Source organism: Natrix helvetica (genome assembly GCF_964273705.1).
Source record: "Natrix helvetica genome assembly, chromosome: 7".
NCBI classification, from domain to species: Eukaryota; Metazoa; Chordata; class Lepidosauria; order Squamata; family Natricidae; genus Natrix; species Natrix helvetica.
In genome coordinates, this window is record NC_138558.1 from 15,803,145 (window position 1) to 15,824,333 (window position 21,189).

General features: G+C 39.0%; 1 protein-coding gene across 4 annotated transcripts in view; it reads left to right on the forward strand.

The window, feature by feature from the left end:
• The window catches only part of CCSER1 (coiled-coil serine rich protein 1), an 814,997-nt gene that overhangs the window by 356,169 nt on the left and 437,639 nt on the right, over nt 1-21,189 (forward strand). The window lies entirely within an intron of this gene.

Genomic DNA, 21,189 nt, shown 5'->3' on the forward strand with positions numbered 1-21,189 from the left:
GCCAACTCAACGTCACTCACTCCCACCCAGTCACATGACCATCCTAGCCATGCCTACCTAGCCGGTAATTAGAGCAGACAATTGGTGGTTAAAAAACACCCGGAACCACAAAACCCTTTTGACATCTCTCCCTCTCTCTCCCTCCCTCCCTCCCTCCCTTTCTCTCTCTCTCTTTCTCTCCCTCTCCATCCCTCTCTCCCTCTCTCTGCAATGCATGTACGCCCCCCCACACACACGCACCACGCGCTAGCCCCAACATTCTATTTCCAATCTGACATGTTCTTTTGTCATTTCTGAAAACTGTTCAATGTCAGATACAGACATAAATCTATCAGCGCAATGAAAGGATTTTCTCTTTCTAACACCAAGTATGAGACTGGATTTCCACCAATACAGCCCAACGTTCTTAATTTTTTCACAACGTTGTATTAATGGTTTCAGGGACACAGACTTATGTATTGTTATTAATAACATCCCTGTGTAAAGTCATTCAGTGGGTGACTATTAAAAAGGAAGTGCTGCTTTTCCTTTTTTCCCCCATTATAATACCTATTTTCTAATTTAATTTAATTACTTTTCTGTATTTAAAAACACAACACTGTAGACTATAAAGTATGAATCATGTATTTTTTTTACATTACAGTTGCAGTCCATAAAACTAGTACCCATTCTTCCCTATCCCTGTCTTTCTTTCTCTGTTGATTAAAAAAAACTGATGACAAACAACAGTTGAATAGCACATAGTAACAAAAAAAATGAGTTTTAATGCAAGAGAGTTGAATAAAAACAATGTATTTTGGGAAGAGAAGGCAATGATTGAATGAATGAATGAATGAATGAATGAATGAATGAATGAATGAATGAACGAACGAATATCAAATGTGGACTGTAAAATCCCCATTATCACTATATTGCAGCAAAGAGTTACAGGAAAGATTACCATCTAACAGCTGTCATCTCAATTTCATTGATCCAAATCAAGTAGTCCTATTTTAAACATTCATTTTCTTTCTGGAATTTTACTAATGCTAAAATATCTATTGAGATTATTATAAATATCTGTTAACATTTAAATATTAACTCAAATGTAGGGCAGTTTTTTTAACCCAAATATTTTGTGCAGAATCTACATTCTGTCAATGGAAACTTTATTTAACAGTTTTAATTAAGATTCAATTCAATTGTTACGTCTGCCATCAGTTAAAAGCGTAACAATGTTCAAATAGAGATTTTTAAACTCAAATTTGAAGTGTTGCACGGAACTATTTTCTGCATGGCCTAAGGGACAATTTTCTTACAAGCATCCTGAACTTTAGACCACAAACAAATCAGGGTTTCTGACAACTTCGGCTTTCTCTCAGTTAAATAATGAAATTCTAACAGGGAATGTGTGCTGTTTCCTTAAAAAAATCAATTTACTTACAAAAAAAAAAAGTAGCAATGAGACAGTACTCATTCAATGTTTGTACAGTGTTTATTCTGTAAATAGAAAGAAGATAACTACTTGTTCATCGCCACATACTCACATCCTTTTGATGGTTTAATATTACCTGCATGATCTGTTGAGTAAGTTTAGATGAATTTATATCAACCTTAAATCCTTATAAATTTGACAGATTTTTAACATATAGAAGTTGTCATGTGCACTTCAAATTGGACTTGGCCAATGTAAACATGTATTGGCTCCTTTTGCCTTCTGTCAATGTTCCATGAACCTAATGTGTATTTTAGTAACACAAAATCTTGGGTAATCAATTTGTCACTACCTCACAATAAAGATGTATTGTGAATTGTGAACACATGCACTATAATGCCTAGAACAGTATGTTCACTAGGACACTGGTTGTTTTAAAGCACACCTTTCCTAAACTCCAACTAGCAAGGATAATATTCAGCACTTACGGAAGAATGTCTATAAGTGGACATTCCATTTTTAGAAATGGAAGATTTCTAAAATTGATAAATCAATCAATAAAAGAAGAACTGTAATTAAACATGTTTGGAAGACATCAGGTTGACTAATGCCAAAGGACATTAAAGAAGTATATTAAATCATTAACTCTGTGCTGAATTTTTTCTTCTGGTTTCTCTAAAACAGGAGTATCAAACTGGCGGCCCATGGGGCGGATGTGTCATGCGCAGGCCAGCCCACCCCAGCTCCACGAAGGGGAAAAAATATGGCAAAACGGCACGTGATGGCAATGTGGCGCTGATAGTTTGGCACCCATGCTCTAAAACAGTGATGGCTAATCTTTTCCGGACCGAGTGCCCAAAGCGTGCTCGCGCCCACACGCGCCAACCCCCCCCCCAAATGCATGTGCGCGACCTCCCACATGTGACCTACCATGCCACATGCATGCATAACCCCCCTCACCCTGCCCCCACATCTAAGAAAAATCTAAGAAATAAAATAAATCTAAGAAATACATATCCACATGCATCTCACACATGTGACCCATCCCCTGCACGTGCGCAGCAGAGGCCAGCTGGCTGGTGGGTGGCACATGTGCATGCACGGTAGAGCTGAGCTGGGCTGACAGCTTGCATGCCCGCAGAGAGGGCTCTATGTGCCACCTGTGGCATGTATGCCATAAGTTCGCCATCACGGCTATAGCCTATATACCTGGTAGAATTTTCAAGAGGCCAAATCAATGTGATTTGTTTGAAAGGGGTACATTAAGGCTGAAAGCTTGAAGCCATTTTTGCTTTGGATGACTTTTCCTTTTCTTTTCTTTTCTTTTTACAATTAGTACTATTTAAAGCACTGGCTTTAAAGCACTATTTAGAGCAATAGATGTACAATGTTATCCCTCCCCAGAGAGCTTCCAATCTACATTTCAGCTTAATTGTTGCAATTTTCTCTTTAGAAGTGTGTGTTTGGGGTTTTTTTTTTTTTTTTTTTTTTGGTATATGATCTAGAATGGAAGGTGAAGGTTTCCTTACTGTAACTGAAATGTCTTTAAATGGTTGGCCTCTTTTGCTTTGCACAGAGATGAAAGCAGTTGCAAGGTCAGCTGTCAAATAATGATGTCATAGGGGAAACATTAGCTCACTATGGAGTTTGATGCGTTGACAAATAAATAAAGAGATCCTTAGCCAGCATTTGTACTTCTAGTAGGGGTGAAAACAACTTTTTTTCTGGTTCAGTGTTTAATGTCAATTTTTTTTAAAAAAAATGGATAAAAACAAAATTATTGTTATGGGCTGATGGATATATTGCTTATAATCTGTCCACTGTAAAAAATAAAATAAAAGCAAAGGTTTCAAAATGTTTCAGCATTACATCCCCGTTGTGATTGTTTAGAAATTGTTATGCCTCCCCTGCCCCCGAATTTTCATCCACCATTTTGTTCTGTGTAAGGTAAAGGTAAAGGTCCTGCTCGCACATCTGTGCTAGTCATTCCCGACTCTAGGGGGCGGTGCTCATCTCTGTTTCAAAGCCGAAGAGCCAGCGCTGTCCGAAGACGTCTCCGTGGTCATGTGGCTGGCATGACTAAACGCTGAAGGCGCACAGAATGTTGTTACCTTCCCACCAAATGTGGTTTCTATTTTTCTACTTGCATTTTTTACATGCTTTTGAGCTGCTAGGTTGGCAGAAGCTGGGACAAGTAACGGGTGCTCACTTTGTTACATGGTGCTAGGGATTCAAACCGCTGAACTGCCGACCTTTCTGATCGACAAGTAACAGGCGATGGCTTGCGTGCCCAGAGAGATGGCTCTCTGAGCCACTTCCGGCATGTGTGCCATAGATTCGTCATCCCGCAGTTAGGACAAAAACTGTTCCCAATACAGCAAAGATCAAACTTTACCCACTTATTGCTGTCAGTTTTCATTAAAGGCAAAAGGCTGTATTTAAAGCAAAAATGTTCCTGCAATGATTTTTCATGTGCCCTAATTATTTATTAATGGAAAATTAACTGAAGCTCTACTCCATCTGATTTCAACACAACATAAGAAGCCTAACCAATGCTTTTCTTTATATTTGAACCTAAGAAAAACTTAAAATACAGTTATTAGTTACATTTGCATTGTGCTAAAATTGATATGGGAATATGAACCATATAAGCAAGTAATTAGATCGGAACCAACTAGAACGTATTGGGCCAAAATTTCATGGTGATAAAGTTTCTATTTATTCCAATGTATTTCTATGTGTTTGTGCCAGAACTGGATTGTGTTTTTCCACAGTGTTTATTCCCACCACAGATTGGCATCTGTATGTTATTGCTGGTTGTTTAAGCATATGTGCCAGCCTGGAACATCAGAAAATGCTAATTGCATTCTCCACGGCTAGTGGGCTAAATAAAAGAAATTGGAACAGCCAACTTTTCTGAGTAATGTTCCACAACTTCACTTCGATTCTGTGATAGAAATTCTCCATTTACACCTAATCCTCAGGGGCATTTGACCTTTTACTACCATGTTTCACACAATTTAAAAGTGTAGATTGTAAGTGGGTGTCCCAGCTACAAGAAAAAGTCATAACTCATAAAGCTGTAGGCATGCAATGTCTCTGCAAACATTGTCAAACTCATGAAAAGCAGAGGTTTGGATTTCACAAGTGTTCCTATTCCTTGCCTACCTATGCATTCTATATAACATGTATTACATGTTTAACATGATATTGGATCAGTGTCTGTAATTATATTAATAGCTGAAATATTTCCAAAATGTGAATGAGTGGTTCTTATTATTTATTGGAAGAAGTGAGTTTATTCCAAACAAAATGTCAAGGACAAGGAAAATCAGGAAATTCAGTCAGTTCAAATCAGAGGTGGGATTCAATTTTTTTTACTACTGGTTCTGTGGGCATGGCTTGGTGGGCGTGGTGTGGCTTGGTGGGCATGGCAGGGGAAGGCTACTGTAAAATCTCCATTCCCTCCCCATTCCAGGGGAAGGATACTGCAAAATCTCCATTTCCTCCCAATCAGCTGGGACTCGGGAGGATAAGAGGATAAGATGGGGGCAGGGCCATTCACAGATGGTATTTACTGGTTCTCTGAATTACTCAAAATTTCCGCTACAGTTCTCCAGAACCGGTCAGAACCTGCTGAATACCACCTCTGGTTCAAATGAGTAGAAAGATGTATTGCAAGCTTAAACTCTCTACAAGAATCTGAATTACTAATCCTCAAAGCAAATTAGTGGTAGAGAATTCAAGGTGGATTAGACATAGATCTCTTGTGGGCGTGGAGGGATAATTCAGACTGATAATGCATTTGACTTCCCCCTTGGGCTAAGCCTGGTTATCTACAAAAAAAATCTAGAATTCTTTTTTTTTAAATGTAACTATTTTACAGAGGGGAGGAAAAAAGATAATAGGGAAAAAAATAGCATAAAGCAATCCTAAATTGAGCTTCTCACTTTTTGGATGCATCTGTTCAAAATTAGGAAACTGACATTAGCAAGTGTTTAAATGATTTTCAGAATTGCATTCATTCTGTACAACATTCAGCTTTTTTTCAAGCAAAAATTCACAACATTTCTTCTTCACGTTGGGTATGTTGCTTGGTGCAGCATATAACGTTTCCTAAAACAAGCATTTTTAAACTACTTTCTCCGAAAGAAGTATGCCGTTTTCCCCGATGTGTTTTTAAAGTAGAAAACTGCATTACAAAATTCAAAGGAGTGCAAAATCGGATAGCGATTGTATTCTTGTTGATATATGAATTTGGGAACTGTGAACTGGGCTTTTTTCATATTAAAATGAAAGCCAAATCAATTTTACCACCCTCTCCCATCATTACTGAGCACATCTCATCCTTCCAACAATATAGCACTGTTTCACTGGGCAGTCATTCTCTATTGCTTTGCTGATTTTAGTCTGCAATCCTTGCTGTACTGAGGTTTCCTTAATTCCCATTCATTTCCTGACTTCTTATCACAAAGCATCCCAACTAGGGTAGTTAGCCCTAAGAGTATTGTACCTGCACTTGGAACATCTGGCTTAAACTTGAAAAAAAAAGGCAGCCTTGGAAATATCTGCTTGCATCTTTAATAACGTAGCAAAGCCAATCTGTTTTGTGAATTGGAAGAGTACTTGCAGTACAAGCAAAACGAGCTTGATAATGACCGAGCTGGATAACATTAACACTTAATGACAGGATTTTATGGCTCGTCCTGTGCTTTTAACTACATTTATTTATCTTGGTTGAGCTCTCCCTTATGGTGGGCCTAGTTTTGTTTACGCCATGTTGTGAAGCAAAACAACAACAACAACAAAACAGGAAGGGAAGGACTCAATCAAGTGCCTGGCATAATTTGTAGACACTTCAGTAAATACCCAAATTTATTATTTTAGTATCTTTAAGACTCGACATAGTGAATAATCCCCCCTTGGTGATTTCCAATTTGGTATCCAATACACTCCAAATACATGGGGACGCAGTGGCTCAGTGGCTAAGACACTGAGCTTGTCAATCAGAAGGTTTGGCAGTTTGGCAGTTCAAATCCCTAGCGCTGCATAGCAGAGTGAGCTCCCATTACTTGTCCCAGCTTCTGCCAACCTAGCATTTCCAAAGCATGTAAAAATGCAAGTAGAAAAATAGGAACCACCTTTGGTGGGAAAGTAACAGCGTTCCTTGCGCCTTTGGCGTTTAGTCATGCCGGCCATATGACCATGGAGAGACCTTTGGACAGTGCTGGCTCTTTGGCTTTGAAATGGAGATGAGCACCGCCCCCTAGAGTCAGGAACGACTAGCACATATGTGAAAGGGGAACCTTTACCTTTTAAATTTACCTTTACACTCTTAATGCTGCAAATTGTATTGATGAAAAACTGTTCAGGTTTACTACACGTTTCATGGAAGGCTGCATTCCCTGGATTGTAATTTATTGGAAGATACTGGTTGGATACAACTCCAATATTGCATGGGTAGTATCAGAACCCTAAATGCTTGAGACTTCTTATTTCTGTCCCCTGCATTGCATTTTTCAATGTTTCCATTTGGAAAATCTCACCATGAGTGGGAAGAGTTGTCTTGATTCCCCAGTTCAGTCCTACCTTAGAATGTTATATCAATTAGAATAGCAAAGTTCATGACCTTGTTGGCCTAACTCTGATACGTATTACTCTATTAAACTGTGTTTGATTGGTTTGGTTTGGTTTATTTGGATTTATATGCCGCCCTTCTCCAAAAGGACTCTCTTGAAAGGTCTCTTTCATTATTTTGTTTATTAGTACTTAATTGGATTAGAATTATTTACTTGGTTTTGTTTGTTTGTTTTCTGCAGCAATATATTTTATTGAATCTCTCCATCCCTCTCCTTCCTAGTCCATCCAGTTAGGAAAGATGAGTTCACTCTCAGAAAAATGGATGTATGCGTCATGCTAATCCCGACTGTCTAGTCAACAGGAGGAAAACCAGTCTGTCTGTCTGCCTGCTGCTGGTGGTGGTTTGGAGAAAAGCAACATCTATCTAGTCTCTGCTAGTGTTTTTTAATCTGATCAATTAATTTATTGGCAGAACAAGCAGGAAATTAACCTCTGGAAGCGTCTGCTTCAGAGGTGGTATTCAGCCGTTTCTGACCACTTCTGGTGTACCAGTAATGGAAATTTTGAGTAGGAGAACTGGTAAATACCACCTCTGACTAGCCCTGCCCCCATCTATTCTCTGCCTCCCGAGTCCCAGCTGATCGGGAGGAAATGGGGATTTTGCAGTAACCTTCCCCTGGAGTGGGGAGGGAATGGAGATTTTACAGTATCCTTTCCCTGCCACGCCCACCAAGCCATGCCCTCAGAACCGGTAGAAAAATCCCACCAATGGCCTGCTTCCTAATTCTCCAATTAGAGAAATGCAAGGCCAGTTTTTCTTCCGCATTTTGCCATCACCCAGGACAAGGCGATGATGTAAAATTACACCATGCCAATTCCAGTGGAAACATTATCGCCATCCTATGGCGACGAAAGTTTGACCTTGCATAAATTTCCCCACAGAACATTAGAGGAAATAGAGATGGATTTTAAACCCATGTTAATGTCATCCTGTATCTACTCCATGAGGGAACTGAACTTAGGAGATGGGTCAAGAGTATAATTCCTAGTCATATAGCAATAAAAAGCTAATTGTAAGTCATCATTTAGGGGGAAAGCTAAATTCAAATTAAATATACTGGGAATCTTTTTTTGAGATTGTTTGAGTGGTCAGCACTAAGTCCAAAAGTCCATTTTGTAAGAAAAGTGGATAAGAGAAGCCCCAAAGACTTGTCTAACCCAAAAAATAAATATTTAAAATTGGCAAATATTCCCAACTTACTATGTTTCAGCTTGGCAAGCCCATTAATCCTGGTCCTAAAATGGTGCCTGGAAAACAACACACCAAATAGTAATATCCCTCAAGGAGCCTTTCCAAATGTTAACATGTTAGTCTACTAAGTTGGAGAGCCACTCTAGTTGACAAAGTAGCTCAAGGACTTGGAACGAAAATGGTATCAATTGGTTGAAACTGGGCAGTCAGACCAACATATTAATTAAAACAGAGGATGTCTGCAAAAGCCTTACTTATACAAAGACAGAGGAACAAAATCAACCAGATTTAGTGAAGAGCTATATAAGATTCTTTATTTGGGTGGGGAGTTCAGGTACAGAAACAATTATACTTCATAACTAGTTCCCCTACATTTCTCTCCAAAATAATTCATTTGAATTCAGCAATCCCATTCTAGCAGAATAACAGAGTTGGAAGGGACCTTGGAGGTCTTCTAGTCCAACCCACTGCTCAAGCAGGAAACCCTATATCATTTCAGACAAATTATTGTCCAATCTGTTCTTAAAAATCTCCAGTGTTGGAGCATTCACCACTTCTGGAGGGAAGTTGTTCCACTGATTAATTGTTCTAACCGTTAGGAAATTTCTCCTTAGTTCTAGGTTGCTTCTCTCCTTGATTAGTTTCCACCAATTGCTTCTTGTCCTGCCCTCAGGTGCTTTGGAGAATAGCTTGACTCTCTCTTCTTTGTGGCAACCGCTGAGAATTAGGAACACTGCTATCATGTCTCACCTAGTCCTCCTTCTCCTAAAACTCGACATACCCAATTCCTGTAACCATTCTTCATATTTTTTAGCCTCCAGTCCCTTAATCATCTTTGTTGCTCTTCTCTGCACTCTTGCTAGAGTCTCCTCAGCTTTTTTTATATTGTGGCAACCAAAACTGCATACAATATTCCAAGCGTGGTCTTACCAAGGCATTCTAAAGTGGTATTAACATATCACATGGTCTTGATTTTATGTCTCTGTTAATGCAATTTAGGCCTGCTTTGGCTTTTTGGGTAGCTGCATCATATTGCTGGGCTCATATTTTAGCTTAGTTTGTTATCAGCTCAATCTTCAGATCTCCTGATTCAAATGATGATTTCTATGCCAATGGGCATATGGACTAGATGCTGTCACGGTGTACTGATTGTCAAGCTTTCTTCAGGTGTTTTTTAGCCTTTGGGTCATTCTCTCTATGGCAGGGGTGTCCAAACTTGGGAACTTTAAGACTTGTGGACTTCAACTCCCAGAATTCCCCAGCCAGCATGGCTGGCTGGGGAATTCTGGGAGTTGAAGTCCACAAGTCTTAAAGTTCCCAAGTTTGGACACCCCTGCTCTATGGGCCAAGTCATCGGTCGCCCTGATGATCTGATATCGTGTCTTTAACTTCAATGTCTTTACTATCCAGAGTTCCTAGATTTCTTAGAACATTGTATGTTTTCTTCAGCGTTTGAATGCTATGTGTACTTTTCCTTAGGTTGTCTTTGACAATGAAATACTAGATGAGGCAGAGGTTGTTGTTGTTGTTTTTTGTTCTACATTAACTGAGTCAAGATGGCTTCTCTCCCAGAGAGAGCCCAGATTTTCAAATTGGATTTAACCTGTCAGAAATTTATTTTTTTTACTGACATTCTTGTTTTTCTCTTTCTGACATCAAGCCTCAGGAAAGAGATACAAGCTTTTCCCAGAAGAGTAAAGTAATGCTGTTTAGAGCTCTTATCTTGTGTTTTTTTTCTCTCTCTCTCCCTGCTGGCTCTCGTTTAATTTGATGAAAAAGAATTTGCTTTAAAAAATCATTTTAAGAGATGGAAATTTCAGAGAAATTGTCCAAAGCACCATGGACTTTTCCTGCACTTGTTTAGAGAAATGCCCAATATGAGCGAACACATGTGATTACATAAGCATTTCTGTAGCAATTTATATCCTTCCTGGCTTTCCACAGAGGTACAAGAATCCTTCCTCTTGAGATTTTTTAAAATAACAGTGCTTCTTTCATAGTTTAGGGGACTCTAGTGTTTTAGAAATTACAGATGAATTTCTTCCTTTATACAAATTGCTCACTCTGGTTCTCTGGCCACAAATTTGATAAATCATGTGCTATTGTTCTATTCTGAACTGGTCCTTCGTATTGGAGCTTCGAAATTGAGGTGAAGTCTGCATTAAGTTATCATGGTGGTTGTCCCGAGAGAAATATTTCATTTTCTTTATCTTCATAATTAGTTGTATTGGTGAAAATGCTACAGATTTTTACTCTTTGAAGAAAGGAAAAGTTGTGGCCTGAGGAAAACCACTTTCTTGGTCATACCAATCTGAATTTGAGAGGATATCATCCGTTTTGAGCTGATTAGCAAGATTGATGTGTTTCCTTGATAGGGAAAATTGCTTTGGCCATAGATGTTGGACATGATCTGAGTCTTGTAGTCCCAAAGGTGCACTGGACTTTTCCAAGAGGCAACTGGACTTTCTGGTTTTTCTTTGAAGCCGTTTCACTTCTCATCCAAGAAGCAGCCAAAGCTAGAGAAGCTTCTTGGATGAGAAGTGAAACAACTTCAAAGAAAAAAATAGAAATTCCGATGGCCTCTTGAAAAAGCAGCTTTGGGACAACAATGACCTGGACCACTGAGAATCTCCACAGAGTCCTTGTAGTCCTTACAATCAGATTGCATAACAAAGTATTCTGTTTTTTTAATGTATTTGTTTTTAATATAAACTCCAGAGATGTTGTGGCCTGCCAGCGGCCAGTAGAGCTGGCAGCAGAATCGGACAGTGAGGAGGTTGGGGAGGAATAGGGACCAGTCCTGGGGGCTGAGGAAAGCTTGGGCGAGGGCTCTGCGTCGGAGGCAGAGAGGGAGCTACAAAGCAGTGAGACAGAGGAACAGCTGGAGCCCCAGTATGCACATGCGCAGAGCTGCCAAAAGACAAGAACAACCAAGAAAGCAGGGTCAACTTGGGAGTAAAGCCACACTTTGGAGGTGATTCACCCCTCCCATAGGAAACAAAAGAGGAGTGAACGGGGAGTGGGCTTTTGCAGGAAACAATTTGTTCCTTCGATCGTTTCAAGAGTGGAAAGTTCTGTATGTGACTGTAATAGACTCTGTGTGGCAAGTCTTGCCTTGCCCTGAGTTTGGAGTTATCTGACAGCTGGCCAAGCGAGATAAGGTTCATGTTGATAAATATTCCTCTGAAAGTCCGTTTGCCAAACCTTGCTAACTGTGAAGGAATGGAATTTGCAGTCGTGTAAATAAAAGAGGTTTTGCCGGGACCAAGACTCTGCTTCATGCTTTTTAAGGAAGCCTAGGTCAGAACAGGAGAACGGAACATTTAGATTTAGCCAGTTTAGATTTCCATTTTGCTTCCCATTTCCAAGTGGCAATGCTCTTCAGACAGCCCTGGTCTGTTCCATGATGGTGCTTGTACATCCATGCCATCCTATTCAAGCTAAATTGTTGGTACTTCACCAGCCTTAGATCAGTTTGGTGGTTTTATTGCATCAGTGTTATCTTTGATTTATTCTCCTTGTTTTTATTCCCTACTGGTCTTACTTGACACTTTAGTTATGTGGAATAACTGTATCCATTTGCTTTGTACATTAGTAACTGGTCAAGCAATAATTACAACTTATGTTTTCAATATAAACTGTTCTCCCTGGGCAGTTTGCTTTTCCGCTGGAGACCACTGTTCATCTGCTATCTCGTGGTTGAAATTACTCTGCTTTCCAGTTTTTCTATGTTTTTTTATTATTAGTAGTACTATTAATTTAATGAACACATCTACTTGTATGTCACGAATCAGTGGTCCATGGTGATAAGGAAATCTTTCCATAATTATCAAGTTAATGTTAGCCATGTAGATGGTTATATTGGCTTCTGCAGTGTCTCACAAGGGGTAACCATAGAGATTCACATCTTTGCAGGAATCCCTAGCCAGTGGTGTAAAAAGATTTGTTTTACTTAAGTCAGATATCAGTGAGCAATGAAGCAGATCAACTTCATAGAACATTCTGTTAGCTGGAAGAGCTTTTGGCAATAATTCCACGCATATCTTTTCAGCGTTTGCTGCCTTCCTCTCTGTAATTAGAATTTTCTTCTTTGCTGCTTCAGGCCAGCAAAGGTATTACTGCAACTCGACCACAAACAGAGGTAGAAATGTTCACTCCGTTTTAACTTTTTTTTGACAAAATAAAGCAAATAGCCTGAAATTAATCTTTCATCTCTTCTCCTGACTATCGCTTTTTTGAGATTCCTTCTCTTGATCGAGCTTCCAAGAATCCAATTGTGATTACCTTAAAAAAAATAAGAATCCTTGTCCAGATATACCATATTTTTTGGATTATAAGATGCACCAGTGTATAAGACGCACCAAGATTTCGAAAAGGTAAGTAAGGGAAAAATGTTTTTGTCCTCTCCGGTCCCCAGAAGCACTCTGCAAGCTTCAGTAAGGCTGGGGGAAGGCAAAAATGCCCCCAATTTTGCGAAAAATTGGTGCAAAATGAGCCGTATTTTTGCAAAAATGGAGGCATTTTTGCCTCAATTTTTGTGAAAAGGGCCCATTTTGCACCTGTTGTTTGCAAAATTGGGGGCATTTCTGCCTTCCCCCCAGCCTTGCTGAAGCCTGCAGAGTGCTGCTGGGAGCTTGGGGAAGGCAAAAACACCTCCATTTTTGAAAAAAACAGGCAAAAAATGGAATGTTTTTAGCAAAAATAGGAGGCGGGGCAGGCTTCAGGGGCCAAAAATGGCTGTATTTGGTGTAAAAGATGCATCAACATTTCCATGCTCTTTTTTTTGGGGGGGGGGGGGAAGGTGCATCTTATACAGCAAAAAATACATCCATACATCCACTTCTTTCCAGAATATAAGATGATCAGTCTGGGTCAGTCAAGGCTGCCCTTGAGGCCGATAGAAAGAGGTCATCAGCCGTTGTTTCACCTGATTTTTTCGCAGGGCTCTAAGAAATGAAGTCTCTGTTGGACCTTTCCAATCACCAGAGACGTGTTGTTTTTCCAGGTGAGATCTTAACTAATAAGCATTCCCAAGAATTTAAAAGAGGAGACCCTCTCCACACAGCCCCCCCACCTAGATATACAATGGGGCAGGCTCCTTTCTGTGCTCCGGAAATCTAGCACCATCTCCTTTGATATTGAATATCTCCTATGGTATTGAAAAAGAAAATGTTGAAATACAAACGGTAAACAGGTTCAACACTCTTAGGAAATAACGTTCCCAAATCCATATTGATGACATAATTTCAACATTGGTGTTTCACCTGTTGCAGTCCTAAATTTCCCCCCCAAATTTATACTTTGCATTGTCCCATATATGACTCTTCAGGTTAAGGTTTTTTTTTCAGTTCTGGTATCTTTTTTTCAAGAGGCATCTTATAAGATTTTCTTCAAGGGATATTAGTGCTACTGGGAAACATTAAAATATGTTCTTCAAAAGAGTTAAACTGGACAACAAAATCAACTTGCTAAGAAAAAATACAGCTCATGGATTCTAGTCCTTCACAGAACTGTTTACATTCTGGACTCAACTAAGAGAAACTTGTGGTCATTGTTAATCTATGTGTCTATGCTGCCCAAAGCTCCAAATCTATTAAGGATTTATAGCCCTGCCTGAATTTCTTTTCTACAAGCGCCTTCAAGGATTTGCCTATAACTCTACATTCATTATACAAGAGGCAATATGTTTAGTGGTTAAGGCACAGCACAGGAACTGGAAGACCCAAGTGCCTAATTTTCTTTCGGCCTAATTTATCTCACAGTGTTGGGGTTGGGAGAAATAAGGAAGTACTGTGGACATTTTATGGAATTCCTGACAAAAAAACAAGACATAAATTAGTAAATAAATAAACTACAAGATATTTAAAATAAGGAGGCCTTGCTTTATTCCTCCTACTTAATGTTCCCTTTTATTTGACTCTTATCACTTTCTGGCGTTCCCTGTGATGGCCTGGTACAGTGGTGGGTAGGTGTTCACTTTGCGCGCATGCTCAGTTCACTATATATTGTTCTGTGCATGCGCAGAACATGAAAAAATTATTAAAAAACACCGGAGAACCGGTTCAGGGGCGTGGCCAGCCTGGGTCGCTGGAACTCGGGAGGCAGAGAATAGATGGGGTTGGGGCCAGTCGGAGGTGATATTTACCAGTTCTCTGAACTACTCAAAATGTCCTCTTCCAGTTCTCCAGAACTGGTCTGAACCTGCTGGATACCACCTCTGGTACAGAAGCTTTTGGAGTTTTAAAGAATGTTTCAAACATCTAAAAAATCATAATATATTTTTTTTAAAGATACTAAATATGGATTGCTCTGTGACTCTTGTAGGGGAGGATTCTCAATCATTTATTGAAGAAATGTGTTGGTGGTTATGGGTTATCATAATCAATAATTATTTTGAAATTTGGAAAAGTCTTTATTACACATCACAGTTTCAGAATCAAATTATGCAGGAAAAGAATGAATAGCTTTGTCATAAATCACCCTCATTTTATGCACTGTAACTATGAAAACTTTGTAGTGACATTTTTTTTTCTTGATGCGTAGTACAAATATTTAGTCTGCCATATGTCCAATGTGGGAGGACAAATAAGAAAGATTTATTTTGGGTGCTGGCTATAAAACTAGAGAAATAAACAGGAACAAACCAGAAAGATATCATTCCAGCACTGTCAATAAATTCAATAGCCCATCAAATGTTTATTTCTTCCTAAGCTAATAAAAGAATCATTTCATGGCCCTTACTTGCTGTTTGACAACACATAGCAATATTTAATTTTAGTATATCATTCATTACTGATAAAAATATAGTTCACATAAAACATATCGCTTTTTCATAAGTAACACTTTATAAGTTATAATAGTGAGTTCAAGTAGCATTTTGGAAAACATAAAATAACAATAACAAGATTTATGTTTCTTTGTTTATATATTTTTGGTGTTTTGTGGTAGTAATACTCTAGGACAGTGAGGGCAAACCTTTTATCCACTGAATGCCCAAACTGCGTACGTGCGCATGCCAAACTGAAATGCGTGAGCACGCATGCATGCATACATGCACGGGTATGTACGCTCACATGCAAGGGCATGCATGCATGCACAGCAGAGACCCCAAGACCAACTGGCAGACGGGAAGCAGGGCATCTCAACACTGGCAGCATGGCAAGAGGTAATATCTTTTTCTTTCGTGAGCTTTTGTTTTGTCATTTGCAGGGAACAGAAGCTCACACACACACAAAAAAAAATGCCACAGAGATCTCACCTGGGGCGACGGTACACATGCCAGCACAGAGGGCTCTGTGTGCCACCTCTGGCATGTGTGCCATAGGTTTGCCATCACGGCTCTAGGACCCATGACTCCCATTGAGTTGAAGTTTTGTAAAGTTGTGGCCACTTCAGTGATGTGCTGCTATAATCGGCTGCAGTCACATGATCATCATTTCAGATGCTCCCTGCCAGCTTCCTATAATGAAATTCAATGGAGAACCCTGTAGGAAGTCATTCTAGTTCCCAGTGCTTTTTTGCCTGCCTATGGTCATTCTGTTTGTCTATTGAGATAAGGAAATATTGTAACGATGATACCATAGGTCACTTTGGACATCTACAAAGTTGTCTGCAGAATAGAATGGAATAGCATAGCATAGTATAGCATAGCATAACATAGCAGAGTTGGAAGTGTCCATGCAGATCATCTAGTCCAACCCCCTGCCTACACCACTACAGACAGATGGCTATCCAACATCTTCTTAAAAACTCCCAGTGTTGGGGCATTCACAACTTTTGGAGGCCAGTTGTTCCACTGATTAATTGTTCTCACTGTCAGGAAATTTCTCCTCAGTTCTAAGTTGCTTTTCTCCTTGATTAGTTTCCACCCATTGCTTCTTGTTCTACCCTCAGGTGCCTTGGAGAATAGTTTGCCTCCCTCTTCTTTGTGGCAATTAAAATTATGAGATATTGGAACACTGCTATTGTGTCATCCCTGGTCCTTCTTTTCATAAGACTAGACGTACCCAGTTCCTTCAACTGTTCTTCATATGTTTTAGCCTCCAGTCTCCTAATCATCTTTGTTGCTCTTCTCTGCACTCTTTCTAGAGTCTCCACATCTTTTTTACATCATGGCGACCAAAACTGAACGCAGTATTCCAAGTGTGGCCTTACCAAGGCATTATAAAGTGGTATTAACGCTTCACGTGATGAAGTGATGAATAAATATATTCACATATGAAACACATGGACATTTATTTGAACACTAAACTAATAACCTAAGGTGGCAGGAAACACTGTAAAAGGTTGATATAATTTGATTGATGGTGTATAGCTTATCTGGAACCCTCAGGGGGAAATATTGAGGATATAAAGAAGAGGCATGGTAAGGGTCCTGTCACCCCAGTTATTCTGGCTGGCGGGGTCCAGGAGGTGAGCCTTTTCTGCTGTTGCTCCTGCCCTCTGGAACATCTTAACTCCGATGTAAGGTTGTACTCAACCCTCCTTTCTTTTCATAAGGGCCTTAAGACATGGCTTTGCCAGTTGGCTTGGGGATCCAGTGGGGGAACAGCATAGGCGGTTGATTGAGTAATAACATACCCCCTCCCCCCCTACTACACCCACAGCCTCCCCATGTGTCTTTGGCTGTAAGGTTTATTTTAACTTTTTATATTTTAGTTTAGATGTAACTGTATTCCACCAAGAGGAGTTACTTCATGATAAGATGGATGGCAAGTAAAGTAGAGTAGAGTAGAGTACAGTAGAGTAGAGTAGAATAGAGTAGAGTAGTAAAGTAAAGTAATAGTATATTAAACAGCCAACGTTGGGCTCTTTCAAAAAGACATTCTAGTACATTTGTGGTACCTCTAATAAATTACTACATCTAATAAATTAGTACACACATGCCTTTAATATTTAAAGCATCAGCAATGAATATATAGGTCTTGTATCAAAAATTAAACTGACTGACTGTCCTGTTTATTTATTAAGTTATAATAAATAACTTATTGAGTGGGTAGCTCCCACTCAAAAATTAAAACAACCTAAAAGCCAAATTAAAATTATGAAAACTAAGCCCATTCAAAATATGCATGATTACATCTTGGGATGTTTTGAAAGTTTCTTGAAGCCTTGAAAAGCTGAAATCATTTTTATGTTACTTTAAACATGATTTATTTTTATAGATATATGATTTATTAATCTATTTATCCATCTTTCTAAATATATGAGCGGATCTGTCAAACTTTACAGAAGATTTCCACAAGCTGTAATAAATTCTACAACTCTTGTTTGTTTAAATAAGGAATGTGAGAGTTTTTGGAACTGTAGTAATTCAGTCTCCTTTTTACCCCGACAGCCTTGTGAAGGTGATATATTAAAGCCAGTATTGAAAATTAGAGATTCAAGCTGTGAACTCAAAATACTTTTGTTGAAATGTTTCATTAATTTGAGGAAATTCACATCAATACAGAATCTTTGAAACAAAGCTGCTGACAAATTAATTATTTTTCAGTCTTTTGAAACATTTGTACGATGAATGAGTGAATAGGATCTAAGATCTGGTTAATTAAATTTGTATGTCACAATCGTAACACTATCAGCATTGACTTTTTCTGCTTTACCTGTAATTCTAGTAATAGGGTACAGAAACTGACTGGTTCAGATATCATGCTAGACCAGTGATGGCAAACCGACTGCTGAAAAGGGAGCGCACACACTCATCAGGGACGCAACCCGGAAGAGGAGCTACCCAGGGGCATGCGCACACCAGGAAATGAACTTCCAGTCTCCGGTGCGTGCATTTCCGGTTCCCAGTGTCCACTTCCAGTTTCTGGTGTGCACACTTCTGGTTTCTGACGTGCATGCATGTGCGATGATCAGCTGGCCGGCATTGGTGCACATGCCAGAAAATGGAAGATCTTGAAGGCCAACTGATTGTCACCCACACGTGTGTCAGAAACCCAGAAGAAGAATGGGCAAGGCCATGCATGTCAGGCAATATGGCTCTGCATGCCACTTTGGGCACGCATGCCATAGGTTCTCCATCAAGGTGCTAGACCACTTTAGGGTCAAAAGTTTCAACTTTCAATTTCCACACATTAAGGGTGCTCAAAAGTTTTGGGACATGCCTTGGGGACTGTAAAGATATTTTGGTTACTTTAATATAATTTAGATATGCTTGGTAAGTAACTACATAAATATCATAACTTCTTAACATTTTGTTTATTTCATTATGTATAACTACTACTACTTTTTGATAAATAGTATTGGCTGGATCCCCCAAATACCTCAAGTATTAGGGCATGGATATCAGGAGCGAATAATCATATCCACCCACATCCCACCCATCAAGGCTGGCAGTAGCTGATTAATTTTTTGTTCTCTGCCTGTTATACAGGAATCTCCTCTAGACTGGTAGCTTTCGCATGAGCATTACTAGATAAGGCTCTAATGCATTTAGAGAGGGTCAGATTTAGCCCTCTTGTATTTATTTAGAGACTAGGCTAATTCTGTACTTGATCCCACCTCTCAACTAGGTTGGCTGCTTTCCAACATGGATAATAAACCACATTTCAGAGTTCAGAGCAGACAAGGTAGTTTCAGTTTCAATTCTCAGCACAGACTCAGATCTGTTTAAGCTCCCATTGACTGACTCAGTTGCTATGCCTATTCATTGGCTGACCTTGTTACCAAGTCTCTCCGTCATGAATGTTCTAACAACTTGCTTGTTGAAAACTGGTTGGGAAGGCCACAAGTAATGATCCTATGATCCCGGGACACTATAACCATGCCATTTGCCAAGCACCCAACATTTGATCACATGACCACAGTGACACTGCAACAGTCATAAATGCAAGGATAGATCATGTCACTTTTTTCAACACTGCCAGGATTTTGAATGGTTGTACTGTAACTTGAAGATTATCTGCAGTAGCCAACCCAACCACATTAATATTTAGCATCACAGGTAAACCAGGGAAGTGAAAAGTGGGAGAATTATGCTGCCATGTTAACATGACCCACCTATCTGTTACTGAAAACAGATGGGAAGTAGCCAGAGTGAAGATAAATATGCGTGTTATGTTTAATATGACAGTGTGTACATGTCAGGGTTCCAAATAGCATCCAAAATTAGATCAGAGTCCAAGGCAAAGTATTGCTCAAATTTATTAAGAGAGCCATGTTGGCACATCTGGGAAAACCTGAATCTGAAAGCTTCCCAGTTTTCCCTACCCAGTTGAAAGTTCAAGATCTTGCTCCCACACACACACAAGTCCATCACATGGTCCAATCTTCCACTGCCATACTGGCAGTTCCACCTATCCAGTTCTGGTCAGGTGCAAAGGTACCAAGACAAAGGATAACTTTGGAAATCTAAAAGGAAATTTATTTTGGGTATATCACATCCTACTCCTTACTATTCCCCTCCCATTTCCCTACTATAGAAATAGCATAGTAGACAGAAGCGTGGCAGGCCAAATATCCAAAAGGAACCTGGCTTCAGGCCTGACAGTATAAGTATCTTAAAATTATCTATGTATATTTTTAACCAGCTTTTGTGGCCTTAACGTCCATGCATGTCTACGTATGTCAATATTCCTTTTTCTTGCTACCATTAAAAGCTGAAAATATACAACAGATTAATTTGCCAGTACTGAAGCAAACAGAGCTTTGCTTAATGCAACATTAACAATAATCTGTCACGAAACTTAACAGCAGAAGCATCTAGTTTTATTAGCGAGAAAGGTATCTACTCAGATACGTCTAGTGTTAGAATTGAATACTGATTTTGAAAATGAGTATTTTCAAGTAATTTTGAAAGTTATATGAACAACATGGGCTAAATTTTTCATCCTCTGCAATTTGATATAAGGACGCATGCGCAAGATGTTTCCTTATATCAAATTATGATGTGGACATTGTTGACTGCTCAGAAGTTTTAAATTAATCACCTCCAAATGATGATTCTCCTGCCTGTAATTCACATGAAGCGTGCCTGTAAGCAAGAATGATGATTTGTGCAAATCCTTAAGTAGAAACCTGAAATCTTTTACTTCACCACAAACACCATGCTATTTGAAAGCTTGGCATTTTATATTTTATTTCTGTTCCTTGTATATATTTTTTAATGTTATTGTGTCACCAAGTCAGATCTAATAAAGTACTAATTGATTTTAATATGAGGACATAAGAATAGCTGAGTTGGTTATACAGGCATAATCACATGTTAAAATGGAAATGGTTGATTTTTCTGAGCATATAGCAATAAATGACATGCATGTCATTTCATATTAATCCTATCTATCATTTTTAGATTTAAAATGTAACATTATTTAGAAATCCGCTAGTATTATCTGAATAACTGATTATTAAAAATACAGCACTTTCTTTCTCAAATTGGTTAGTCATATATTGAGCTATCAATAATAATTTGTAAGCAATGCAAATTAGCTTCCTCCTGCAGTTTTGTTTCATTGTTTTCCATCCAACATAACTGGAATTTAACTTCTACTATAAATGCATAATACATAGCGACTGAGTACACACCTGTGTTTTAATGCTAATTTCTGTCATGCTCAACATTGAGGTGATTAGTTTATATTGTGAATTCAACGCATAATTATCATTTTAAAAGATTGTCTCACTCCACGTGGCTTGCTTAAATCAAATTACAATGCCAACTTAGATCTTGATTCAGTTTGCCACAAAGAAGCTGAATTAGGTCTCTTTAAAAAAAAAGATAGTATTTTTTTTCAGCTGTTCCTTGAGCTAATTCCCAATTCCCAGCAATAATTAAAGTTGCCTCTGGGCTGTTTCTCAGTTATTCCACAAATGTAAGTTTGTAACTGAACTTTCCTTCTTCTACAAGCTAGGAGATGTAAATAATATCCTTCCTTCCTTCCCTTCTTCCTTCCTTCCTTCCTTCCTTCCTCCCTCCCCCTCCCTCCCTCCCTTCCTTCTC